This window comes from Vespa crabro, chromosome 14 (genome assembly GCF_910589235.1).
Source record: "Vespa crabro chromosome 14, iyVesCrab1.2, whole genome shotgun sequence".
In the NCBI taxonomy this organism is placed as follows: domain Eukaryota; kingdom Metazoa; phylum Arthropoda; class Insecta; order Hymenoptera; family Vespidae; genus Vespa; species Vespa crabro.
Window position 1 is genome coordinate 5,834,370 of NC_060968.1, and position 11,744 is coordinate 5,846,113.

General features: G+C 36.6%; 1 protein-coding gene across 13 annotated transcripts in view; it reads left to right on the forward strand.

The window, feature by feature from the left end:
• The window catches only part of LOC124429223 (CUGBP Elav-like family member 4), a 462,839-nt gene extending 459,756 nt beyond the window's left edge, over positions 1-3,083 (forward strand). For all 13 annotated transcript variants that reach the window (XM_046974223.1, XM_046974224.1, XM_046974229.1 and 10 more), the window contains one exon: positions 109-3,083. The gene's annotated coding sequence lies outside the window, so the exon portion shown is untranslated. The remainder of the gene's footprint in view (positions 1-108) is intronic.
• The last annotated feature ends 8,661 nt before the right edge of the window (positions 3,084-11,744 follow it).

The following is an 11,744-nucleotide window of genomic DNA, read 5'->3' on the forward strand; positions in this document are numbered from 1 at the left end:
TTCCTCATTTATTCCTCTATGTTATAATTTCCAATGGCCTTAGATACGAACTTCACTGTTTCTAATCGTCAAAAAGAGAGACACAGATATTCCTCCGTTCGTTTACAGATGTCGTACGAGAACGCGAGCCCTTTGGAAGCTCGACGATCAGGAGTGACGAGTTTGAATCACCGCTACAGCGCTCCTCTCCATCGTAATAACCTAGTATACTAGCTAGTTAATTTCATAGAGGATAGTATCTAGAGATCGAGATAGAGACGCAGCTTCGTCGCTCGCTAAAAAGTTAAGCCTCGACGAAGACGAAGGAGATCCAAAGGAGATCGACTCGGATGTTTTCTTTCTTTTTCCTTTTTGTTTTCTTTTCTTTTCTTTTTCTTTTCTTCTTTTTCTCTTTTTGTTCTTTTCTCTGCGCTAAATCCAAATTCGAGAGAAGACTAAAGGGGCAAAAAAATATTATACCCTTCGACAAATGCAACGGCGCGAGGAAGTTGGAGCGCATCTCTCTTCGCTGACGTTTGACGTTTGACGTTTGACGTTTGACGTTTGACGTTTGACGTTTGGAAGAAAGGATCTTTGGTCGAATATTCTACTCGTCATCCCGTTTCTTCCTAGCATTTCTGTCGGATATTTTTTTTTTGCAATCCCATCATTATCCCCCCCGCCCCACTCTCCCTTCGATCTAAACTCTCCCAACCCTTTTCTATCGTTTCGCAAAAGATTCAACCGTTCCAATATCCGCCGTTGTCGAAACTCTTCAGGGCATTTTAAAGAATGAGAAAATAATTTTCAAAAGACGAGAGAAGAAGGAGGAAGAAGAAGAAAGAAGAAAACGAAAAAACAAGAAAAAACCAAAGAAGCTCGACGAACTTGGGCTCAGCGTCAAGATCCGAAATCCTGCGAGGAGCTCATCCGAGTGTCTCTCTCTTATATATAATATTAATATATGTATATATATATACACATATATACATATACATATACATATATATATATATATATATATATATATATATATGTATGTATGTATATATACACACGTCTATAAGAATTTTAACGCGTATCGTCGCGCGCTGTAGGTTTTATATACACTGCAACTAGAGAGAGAACGTCAGTGCCGTGCGTCAAGAGAAGAAATAGGCAACTTTCTAGGCTTCCTAGACTCACGGTCCTTCGTTGTCCCTGTATAGCACGTATTGATTACGATTGTCCTTATTAACTTATTATCATTATCGCGTTATCATTCTTCTTATCAAGTCGCGAGCGAGTTTCCGGCCGAAAGTATATACATATATATATACATATTATTATTATTTTTACTTTTATTTTTATAACTATTATTATTATTATTATTCTTATTACTACTACTACTACTACTACTACTATTATTATTATTATTATTATTATCATTGTGTATATATATATATATATATATATACACACGTACAGAATCCACACACGTACACAAAAACACACACAGAAAAGTTTCTACAGATTTTCACAGGCGTTTATCTCAAGGGTTGTTCCTTTTACAGCGTCGAGATAAGGAAAAAGTAAAATCATTTTTCGTTCGACCGACCGCATACTGCATCGCCCGAGAAATGTCAACTAGGCTGTGATTATACCGAACATACAAAAAAAAAGAAACCAAAGAAAAAGAAAAACACGGAAAGGAAAAAACGAGCAACGGAATCGGCGTTTTCTTTGTACAGAGGAAAATTTTCACAAGATCGTATCGTACTCGAGAGAAGGGCATGGACTATCATCATCCTTAGTTGATTCAAAAACTAATCCTTTCTTTTTAATTTTCCTGACTCACGCTACTACTATCATTACTACTACGACTACTAATGCTACTACTATTACCATTGGTATTACTGCTAGTACTACTACTACTACTATTACTATTATTATACTAGTCAACACTTCTAGTCGCTCGCACCTACGAGTGGAGAAACGATCACGAGTTGAGATTTTGAAGTATTATGGATTACCAGCACGCTTTGCCATTCTTCTTCGTCGTTATATCTATCGATGATGACACATAGTACAATCACAAAAAGAGATGGGAAGGAAGAGAGAATGGCGGAGCGTACAAAACTTTTATCCTGCCAGAATCCGAGCTACTCCTCGGTCCTTCGAAGACACGTCAATTCACGCGCTGGGAACACGAGAAAAACGTATATCTATCGTAGCTCGTTATATTGTCTGTTGCGATCTTTAGAATTGAAGAGCTTCATATATATAGCAAAGCTAAGCTAGCCCATTTTTTCTTCTATCGTCGTTCTAAAAGAAGTAAAAGACCAAAGATAAGGGAGCGATGTGTAAAAAGATTAGGACATTTTGCGAGCGATGCCCGGTCGGATCCTGCGATCGATCGCGATTAGCGGGAAATAGAAAAAGGTGCGGGAGTTAAACCAAATACTTAGGCTAATTTTTTAGACGATAGGATGCATAAGATGATCAAGCGGAGCGATAAAATGGAGAGGAGACGTTTGATCTAGCGGAAATAATCAACCAAAGTACCAACTATTACTTATATCTATATATCTATATATACATATATACGTATATGGATATAGATATATAAATATCCATTATTTGAGAAGAGGAAGTATATAAATATATAATTATAAATAATATAAATATATGAGAGAAAGATATAATATATATATACTATATATATATAGTATACTATATATATATATATATATATTGATTGAAAGAAAACTAGAGACTTAGTAAATTATTATTATTATTATAGTTTTAGCCAATGAGAACGTAACAGATCCGCATTGTAAGGCAGATAAGAGCGAGAGAGAAAGAGAGAGAGAGAGAGAGAGAGAGAGAGAGAGTGTGTGAAAGTGAAAAAATACAACAAATTATTAGCTTCGCGGAATACGAAAGGGTGACGGTACGTTTAGTGCGACATAAAAACAAAAGGAACTAGTCACGTGCGCCGTTTAGAGCGCTGCTATGTAATATATATAATATAAATTATACGCACATATAACGTATATTATATATATTATAGTAATATTATATACATATATACATACATAAATACATACACATATGCATACATACATATATGTATATATATATATATATATATGTATATATATATATATATATATATATATATATATATATAGATGTATATATATAGTATTTATCTTTCAATTTGTATTTTACTTTTTAGAGGGGTTTCGACGGACGACCCTTCTCCTCGCTTTTACAGTCCGTTCACGAATTCATTGCTCACACTATATTCGTGGCACACGTACAGAGCATAAAATGGAAGATAAAGGATAGAGTGATTAAAACGTAGCTACATATATACATACAAGGCTCATACATAACAGACACGAAGTGAAATACAACGTGATGAGACGCGTGTGTACGATTTTAAAGAGCACGTTATGAATTTCCCTTCTTCAACGAGAGTTCGGGGGCTACATATATAGTTATCGACGGATAACGGTATGAAACGACATAAAAATAGTAAGAATAATAATAATAGTAATAATTATGACGATGATAATATAATATATATATATATTAATACTAATAATATATAATAATAATAATAATAATAATAATAATAATAATAATAATAATAATAATAATAATAATAATAATAATAATACTAATAATAAACAACTAATAATAATAATAATAATAATAATAATAATAATAATAATAATAATAATAATAATAATAATAATAATACTAATAATAAACAACTAATAATAATAATAATAATAATAATAATAAACTAATACTTTATAATACATATACACATAAACTTATATACTATGCAACAGCGTAAACATTCACAACATATATTCTTGTCATTTTTAGAAAATTACCTTTATAAATAAAAATATTTCCGATCTCAATGGGGCGTGGTCGATCGGGGATCGCGTTCGTAAGAAGGACGATGGTTTGGAAGAGGTAGAGCAGAACAGCAAAGACTGTTATTATATAAAGGACCTTGATTTGAATTCTCAGTCATACTTTGTACGTCGAATCGATAGGTCTCGTGTACATCACCGGCTTCGTTCGCCAATGGACATTTAAGATTTCTTGTTTGTCTTTCATTACTACTCAAGCCCACTTATCATTTTTCAAATATGACGTTTCATTTTGAAATGAAATTTGATTAAGACGCAATATATCGAGTTCCAACGTAGTTTAACCCACGTTTGCAGCTTCAATAATTACATACCGTGAACGGAATAGCGAATCAATGGGAGCGTGAGAGACAGAGGGCTCGGTAATAAGGGTTTCGATATATGTAACACTAACACTGGCAAACAGGTACCACCGAGTAAAGATGTAATCGGGAAGCGTGTACGGGCGTATCGCGCACGTGCCTAACTATCTTTACACTGATGATGCATTACGCGCAGCCGGTGCTCGGCACATTCAACGAACGTTTCATTTCTCACGGATGTTATTTGCTTCTCTGGCTGCATGCACTTTCTATGTTTAATGCATATAGCATTTATACGTATCTATATAAAGTAAATGCACACGCGCGTATTACGTATGTGAGCCTCTTTAATTCGTTGCGTACAATGGATGTACGAAGTCGATAAACACGATACGATAATATAAGATAGAGATAAGCGGATTGAGAATCCGATAGGACAGATTTTCCACATGATTTGCATTTTCAACAAGCAAAAGGAAAAACTCTGGGAGAGCATCCTTTATAAGAGGGGGTTAAAGGCATCGGTGAACGAATACGCGAGTATCCTTTATTTCCACTACCCCCCTCCCTCCGTCTTTTTCTTTATTTTCCCTTTATTCTTTTCTTATTAGGATCATTCTTTATTCGTTTGCAGAGGCTAGTCCCTTTTCGCGTGATATCATAAAATATTATTTAAGGGAGAGAGTAGCTTTGGATTATCACTTTCCTCTCGAATATTTATCATTACGAGCTTGCGAGAAAGATTATTTATGATGAATCAGCCATTTGATAGAGCGTAGGCAACTCGGAGGATAAACAAATTTCTTCGAAGATGCACCTTTGCTCACACGCGTACATATACAGATCCGAGAGCGATCAAGAGATAAAGAGGAGAGTTTCAAAGAAGCACCTATCGCGGGGAACAGAAGAAGAGACACGTATACCAAATAATAATAAAAAAAAAAAAAGAAATGCTTCTATGCAAGCACCAAATGATAATATCACTACGATCTAAGCTTTTTAAAGAACTTTAACAAGTACTAAAAATAGCATATATCAAGGAAACACAACCTACTCTTATAAATAACATGATGAACACAAAATATAAATACACGCATATACAAAACTTACACGTATATTATACGTACATACATATAAATATATAAATACCATATAAATATATAAATATAAATATAAATTATAAATATGAATATATATATATATATATATAAATATAAATAAATAAATATAAATATAAATACATATATATATATATATAAATATATAAATACGAAGGTCAAACGACGATTGTAAACAAACCAGAAAAAAAATTTAAACTATTTTATCCAACAAAGTTTTTGCTACAACCGACGTAGTGTGCATCTTGCTAAATGTCATAATCGAGACTTATTAAGGGGGAGAAGAAAGAGAGAGAGAGAGAGAGAGAGAGAGAGAGAGAGAGAGAGAGAGAGAGAGAGAGAGAGAGTGAGAGAGAGAGAGATTCTTAGCTCTAAGAACGAGATTAGAGAGATAAAAAAAAGAAAAGAAAAAATATAATGAACATAATAGTGCGATATTCCCTGAGGAGATCAGCTTTGAATTTATTTTTACATGACGTGATGTAATAACCGAGACGAATTCGCTGCTCGCTAATCAATGTTCCGAATTTCTGGGAAAGCGATGTATTCGCGAAAAATCCAAAGCGTCGTATATACGGCGTGCCCGCGTATAGAATTTACGAATCGATCGCAAAGGAAAGATACAAAAAAATGATTTTCAAAAGAAAACTTCGTACTCTCAATACGCTTTGGCATGACGTCGTACCGAATCGTCCATCGACTTCGTCCTGCATGAAAATTAACTCGAAGAAGTTAGCAGCGTCGACGGAAGCGCCCATCCTTTTGTAAACTTTTATTTATTTTTTGTTTTAAAACGAAAGAATAATCGTGAGCGCTTCACTCGACGCCTGATTTATCTCAAATCGGGATCTCCGACTACTTTGCCCATTGCATTGCTCTAAACTGAATGTCTATGATGGACGATGCGCTATAAAATGCGATTTCCAAGTAAAAAAGGATCCGTGCTGATGACAGAGAAAGAGAGAGAGAGAGAGAGAGAGAGAGAGAGAGAGAGGCGAAAGGGAGAGAAGAAGGGAAAGAAGGAGGACGATATATATCTGTACTTATATATCACGCTGCTCTCGAAAGATCAATTTGACACGATCGATCCAGCGCAATTGCATTTGCGAGCAAGCCGAAGGTATGAACAAGGAAAACCCATCGACCCTCTCGACACTGCTGCACCGCGTTAACAATCCCCCCATTTGAAGTGGAATTACGAGAAAACAGAAAAAAAAAAAAAGTATAAAAAGATATAAAAGAAAATTGGAATCACGTTCGCTAACATTGCGAAGAGTCGTAATGTCAGTGATATAATATATAGGAAACAGGGTATGTTTTTGCAATTATTTGCGTAACTTGTAAAGAAAACTTAAACGAACATACACGTACAATACATATACGCGCGCGTACATACATATTTACATATACAAAAAGATACATTATATGCACTACTCGAATCGATGACTCAGCGATGAGAAGAAGAAGCAGCGCGCACACGCGAACAACAACAACAACAAGAACAACAACAAAGGCACACGACAACAGCAATTACACATGCAATTACACGTGAAAAAGAGCGAAGAAGTATCAAAGACGCGTGACTTTTTAACTAGGCTCTCGCCAATCTAACTATATCTCTTAAAGCTACCTACGACGTAAGGAGATATCTAAGATATTGTGTAAGTCTCACAATGTCTACGTAGGATACAATAAGCGAATGTAGAAACGGATTCGTGAATCGAGAGTGAATTTTCATCCTCGTGATCTCTCTTTTTCCTCGCTCTTCGACCATTCCCAAACGGATTTGTAATTTGTTGGTAAACGTGCGCGATCGTCGCACCTGTTGGATTCTTAAAAAGAGAAGAAAAATTTTGTAACTCGAAGAAATGTCGAAAATACTTCTTCTTCTTCCTTCCAAAAATTTCCCTATCTGTTTATCTTCCTCGCATCGTCTACATTTTCTTTCTTCTCTTCTGACTTTGATATAGCCTTCGATGGAACTTGATTCGCTATTCTTTGATTTTTTTTCCTCATCCAAGGTGTTACAATCAACATCAGCGAACGTTTCCTCGATCGATTATAATCTTTCGAATCGTTACGGATAGTTGGCCATAGTCGTTCGTTCGATACGCCGTAGGATCATCATTATTTCTTTTGAAGCCAAGGCTGATCGTCACCGGGCTTAGTAAGACATCTTTCTCGAAAAAGATGAAATAAAATCAAATGATGAAAATTTAGATCGCCATAATCCCCGGCCATATTTCGATCGACTATCCGGGACCAATCATTATTCCTTCTGGCTAAAAGTGAAAAACAATTAAAAAGAAGCGCGTTTAATATTGTAGTTCAATCATCTGCTACTGTGAGAGAATGACAGAATGATCGAACGAGAGGAATAGAATGAAAGGGAAAGAGAGTTAGAAAGCAGTTGAAAGTAAAAAAGATGTTCTTCGACCGTATGGTTCGTCCCAATTCGACATTTTTTTTTATTGATCTTTTTCCCCTTCGAGAAGAAAGACGCGACCCCTTCTTGGACCAACGACGCTTCAGAGGGAAAACTATACACGAGACTTAGACTTTTTACAGAGTTACACTTGTCAATTTCCGTGCACGGAACTTCAAACTTCTTGTCGTTACGAATAGCGGTTCGATTCGTAGAAATAGATCTCCGAAGAAAGTTGTGTGTGTGTGTGTGTGTGTGTGTGTGGGTGGGTGGGTGGGTGGGTGTGTGTATGTGTGTATGTGTGCGTGAGAGAGAGGGAGAGAGAGGATCTCGCATTGTCGTTAGTAGAAAGGTGGGGTCGATGACGCTCTACATTCGTTCCAATTTCTTTTACATGGTAAACTTCTTTCTAAAATTATTGTCTCGCTTGCTTGATGAAAGTTTGCGATTTAGAATATTTTTATAGCTTATTAAATTTACTTGATCGGATTAGAAATGGTTTTGATTGAATGTCTCGTAAATTTTTTCATCAAATTTTTATTTTATTCTCTCTAAAGATCGTGCAATTTCGAAGATCGTCGCGGCTCGAACCCCGTAGATCATATAGTGCTTGAAACGCTAATGGGCTCTCCTCCGTCGACTGGAAAATGTGCAATGTTTAGACAAACGAGCGATGCTTTTAAAAGAAGCCTGTACACGTCCTAGTTAATTTCGTGTTAATTAAACGAGGAGGGCATGAAACACACACGCGCGCGCGCGCGTGCGCGCGCACACGTACACAGTCAAGATGCAAAGCAGCGCGGAAAGATAAATCGTGTGTGGTCCGTATTAACGAGAAAAAGGAAAAAGGAAAAAGAAAAAAAAAGAAAAAAAAGAAAAATGAAAAAAAGAAAAGAAAAACAAAAGATTTGACGACTTTATAAACAATATACGTAGTACTTGTCGAGCAGTTTGCGTGTGACAGAAACCGAGAGTCTGTTTACAAGTATGAAAGAAGGAGAGAGAGAGAGAGAGAGAGAGAGAGAGAACGCATTTTCGTTCGAAAGAGAACGCATATGACACTGATTGTGAGACGTTTAATTAAACCAAACAGAACATATTTTAAATAATTAACAGCCAAACGACAAATTTTTAACTATAAAACTCGTAGCCTCTAAGGTCGATATATATATATATATATATATATATATATATATATATATATATATGTATGTATATATATATATGTGTGTATATATATATACGTACACATATATATATACGCGCATATATGCATACATGTGTACACATGTGTACACATATGTGTACACATGTATACGTATATTCGTATGTAGACATATATGAATTAACCGTATTATTATAACATATACATATAATATTACAAATAATGCATAAAAAATGGTAATTGATTGAAAGTCGTCTCTCTAAAATTACATATAAAATCGAGAAATGCGGGTAAGGCGAGTAACTCGACTTTTCTTTAATTCGATGTGTCTTCTCGATGGGATGATAGGTGATCGATGATCGATGAACGATGATCGACGAAGGGATCGAGAAAATACAGAGACGAAAATTTTCTCGATCCCATTGCCGTATCTCCGCGGCTATCTTTTTCTATCGATAAGTGGCCGGCGCGTATTTCTTCTCGTTCGTAGTAATCCCCATCGTTCGATACGAATTCTTTTTTCTCCGAAAAGGAAGGTATATTAGCTCCTCAGTGCAATATGCATACGACTTAGGTCGAGCTTCGTTTATTCTCGCTGGCGCATATCGCAGGCAAGTTCGATTGTGGAAATCATAATGCGGTTGCCCCGGCGCCTGCTCGGAGTGCAACAGTTGGTTAACAAGTGGTTCCTTCGCTGCGAAACGCCATACCACGACCGCGACGCGTTAAAATTACCAAGAACGGTCGTTAAAATTACTCGAGAGAAAGCCTGGAGAGAAATTGTCTTAAAATTTATTTGCTACTCGCACTTTGTGCTCGTTAATTTGCTCTCTGTTTTATTTCTCTTTTATTGTTATAATTCATTTGTTTCGTCGATCGTTGTGCTTAATTATTTCAAACCGGTGAACATTTTTGAAGGGAGACGTTGCCTGAGCAATAAGACAAATTTTTACTGCTCGGGCGTATACCGTCCAGGATAAAAATCGGTTTAATTTTAAGATTGTTTTAAGATACAATACTTGATTCTACGCTTGTTGTAAGCTTCTTTGCACGAATCTAGTCGAACGATAGATGATTCTAGTCACGTCACATCATTCCCGCAATGACTAATCCACGGTCACTTGATCGAGGATTCTCGTCTTTCAAAAACTATGTTCTCATATTTGTGTCCATTTACCATTAGTTTGCAACCGCGGCCGCCGCCAATTAGTCCGTCGAGTCCGCCGCGTACTGGTATCCCGTTACTCGAGAGGCTAGGGATATAGAAATTTTAGCTCTAGGTACACATACGCGAACATACAAACCACACACATACATACATACATACATATAGGTATTTATACCTACGTGCGACTATAACCGAACCTGTATATTTTTACATACTGAATGTGCAGAAGCGAGAATGGTGGGGTGAGTCGTTGCAGGAGGCGCGAAAAAGGGGTACGGAAATGTGTACATATTTTGTTGATGCGTACACTCGTATATATGCAGAAATACACACGCGCGCACACACACGCACACGTGCATACATACACGCACACGCGCGCGCGCGCACACGCACACGCACACGCACACGCACACGCACACACACACACACAAAGGTCAATGAAATAAAAGTATATTCACACACCTCCTATCATCCTGCAGCCTTTTGGTGCATCGGAGAAAGAGAGAATAATAGTAAAGATGTGCACCGAGAGTATCGTGAAAGCAGTTTTATCGTTGATTTTGGGCGTGGCATACAATAACTAAAAAAGAAAAAAAAAGAAAAAAGGAAAAAAAAAAAGAAAAAATAGAATAAAGTCAAGTTTTGTAATCAACGCACCCCGATTTTCGCTGCTTCGTGTACTAACGGGAGCCGGAAAGCGTTGCGTAGTATAATCAAACATATACATTTGCGAGAGTTTTAATCACGATCTAGTAACGACGATCGCATCTACCGATCGATCTGGTCTTGTGCGATGAAAAACTAATCGCGCTTTATATCAGCTCCTCCAACTTATAGATATCGGTGGAACGATCCTCGTAACTGGAACGACGATTTGTACATAATGATACTATAATAGTAAAGAAAGAAAATAACTGCAAAGATCTGCACAGGGTGTACGTATACATACCGGTGCACACGTAATGTCCTACTTAAAGAAAAAATACTAACATATTAATAGCGCGTGGGATAGAAGGGATAAGAATATAATATAAATAGGAAAAGGAACGGAAGAAGAAGAAAAATAGGATGGAAAAGAGGAAGAGGAGGAACGTTCACGATGCGAATGTGACGTTTGCGATGAGATCTCGCCCTCGCCCCTTTTTTCTCGGGGAAGATCTTGCGGGCCGATTTAACGATTAAATCATTTTTGTGCGAAAACGTTCGAATAACAATTCGATTATGGGTGTTTGAGAGAGCGCGGTCTTCGAACCAAATAGCAAAAAGAACGAGAAAGAGTGAGAGTGAGTGTGTAAGTAAGAGAGAGAGAGAGAGAGAGAGAGAGAAATGTTATGTAACTATTTATTATAAACAAAATACAACAGTATTAAAATCCTTAAATATGATAAAGAAAAAAAGAAGAAAAACGCAGGGCGATATTTCATTGATCGGTCGCAATTGTTTGACTGATTATTTTTGTTATTAGCATTATTACGCTTCGTTGTATAACTAAGCATACATATTATCGCTATCCATTATTATTTTTCTAACTCGTTGACATCCTTGTGCAAAAATGGAAGAAAAGAAAAAAGGCCCTGTGCGCGCGACTACGCAATCTAGCGAGACACGAGAATATCTCCGATGGTCGCCATTTATACGCGTTCATGATTGAA